The sequence below is a fragment of the Ceratotherium simum genome, chromosome 18, assembly GCF_057802395.1.
Source record: "Ceratotherium simum simum isolate JZ-2026a chromosome 18, ASM5780239v1, whole genome shotgun sequence".
Taxonomy (NCBI): domain Eukaryota; kingdom Metazoa; phylum Chordata; class Mammalia; order Perissodactyla; family Rhinocerotidae; genus Ceratotherium; species Ceratotherium simum.
Window position 1 is genome coordinate 55557736 of NC_141917.1, and position 2397 is coordinate 55560132.

At 37.8% G+C, this 2397-nt stretch overlaps 1 pseudogene; it reads right to left on the minus strand.

Annotated features, from left to right (window-relative positions):
- Positions 1-1063: 1063 nt before the first annotated feature.
- On the minus strand, positions 1064-1991 carry LOC101397230 (olfactory receptor-like protein OLF4; annotated as a pseudogene).
- Positions 1992-2397: the final 406 nt, after the last annotated feature.

The following is a 2397-nucleotide window of genomic DNA, read 5'->3' on the forward strand; positions in this document are numbered from 1 at the left end:
TTGAAACAGTAATCAAAAGCCACCCAAAAAATAAAAGTCCAGGACCAGAAGGCTTCTCCAGAGAATTCTATCAAACATTCAAAGAAGATTTAATAGCTATCCTTCTCAAACTATTCGAAAAAATAGAGGAAAAGGGAACACTTCCTAACCAACATCACCCTGATACCAAAGCCAGACAAGGACAATATTAAGAAGGAAAAATAGAAATACCCTATGAGCCAGCTATCCCATAGACTGGGAATCTATCCAACGAACCTGAAATCAACAATCCAAAGAAGCTTATGCACCCCTATGTTCATTGCAGCATTATTCACTATAGCCAAGAAGTGGAAGCAATCCAAGTGCCCCTCAACTGACGATTGGATCAGGAAGATGTGGTATATATATACACAATGGAATACTACTCAGCCATAAAAAAGACAAAATCGTCCCATTTGCAACAACATGGATGGACCTGGAGGGTATTATGTTAAGTGAAATAAGCCAGAGAGAGAAAGACAAAAATTGCATGATTTCACTCACATGTGGAATATAAACCAACAAACGGACAGAGGGAACTGTATGGTGGTTACCAGGGGCAAGGGGGTTGGAGGGTGGGCACAAGGGGTGAAGGGAGGCCTTTATATGGTGACTGACAAACAATAATGTACAACCAAAATTTCACAATGTTATAAACTATTAATACATCATAAAAAATTTAAAAATAAAAATTATATAAATATCCTGAGTTGTGAGATGTTGTTTATTCCATAAAACTAGTACGACTCATCACTATACAAAGCAAATGGGAATCTCCAAATTGTTTCTGATCCAAGGTTGGGAATAACTGTGAGAAATTAGGAAAACAACCAAAGGAAAAATTGTTGGATATCAGAAAGTACAGACATTTTAATAAAGGGAGTTATTTAAATTCAATAGAGCAGTTAAAATTTTAAAAATTGAAATTCCAGCATATAAATAGAAGGGTTAAGTTATTCTTTCATAATCTGATTAAAGAATCACAATTTCTGGCTACTAGGCATTGAGCCCTATAATCACAGGCACTTCTTTAAAAATGGCCCCTTTATGGCTTTCCTCTGAAGAATACATTCAGAGCCCTTCTTATGCCTCTGTTCCTCAGACTGTAGATGAATGGGTTCAGCATGGGTGTGACCACAGTGTACATCACTGAGGTTGTTTCACTTGAGTATGAGCTATGGGTAGCAACTAAGCTAAGATACACTCCCAGGCTCACACAGCAAAATAAGGAGACAACTGAGAGATGAGATGCATAGGTGGAAAATGATTTATACTTCCCCTGAGCTGATGAGATTCCACATACGGTGGAAACTATCTTAGAGTATGAGTAAAGGAGACCAGCCAGGGAACAACTATCCAGAAGGACAGCTGCAAAATATATCACCATATTATTAAGAAAGGTGTCAGAACAGGCAAGTAAGACCACCTGATTAACTTCACAGACAAAGTGGGGAATTTTCAAGTCTCTGCTGAAGGAGAGCTGCAACTTCATTAAGCAGTGTAACATGGAAGGCAGGACACTGATAATCCAAATTACCAGAACCAGTAGTCCACAGAGCCGGTGGTTCATGATGACTATGTACTGTGTGGGGTGACAGATAGTCACACACTGGTCATAGGCCATCATGGTCAGGAGGGAGGATGCTGTCCAATCCTACAAAAAGTATGAAAAAGTACATCTGCATGATGCAGAAGTTATGACTTTTCTCTGTCTCTGTATATTCACCAGCATCTTTGGGACAATGGTGGATGTAAAACAGCTGTCTACAATAGAAAACTTGGAGAGGAAGATGTACCTGGGGGGTGTGAAGGTTGGAGTCAGAGCTGACAGCCAGAATGTTCAGCAGATTCATGAGTATGGAGACCAAGTAAATGGACAGGAATAGCCCAAAGAGGAAGGGTTGCAATTCTTTGCCCTTTGAAAATCCAAGAAGAAGAAATTCTGAAATTTGTATATTATTCCATGGTTCCATGTGATTTCTGTGACTACCAAAAAAAGGAAAAAAGAACATGACAAAATCATGCATTACTAACCTGGGAGATATGCTAGTATTTATGTTCCACACTCAGGAAATTAATTTTTATATTTGTGTATGGAACATGATAAAAACACTAAAAAACTAGGGATAGAAGGAAACTACCTAATATACTAAAAGACACTTATAAGAAACCCCCAGTGAATATTATACAACTGACCCTTGGTATTCAAGGGAAATTTGGTCCAGGACTACTGTGAATAACAAAATGCATGAATACTCAACTCCCATATATAAAATAGCACAGTATTTGCATATAACCTATGTACATCCTTTCATATACTTTAAATCACCTCTAGATTACTTATAATACTTCATACAACTTAAATGCTATGTAAATAGT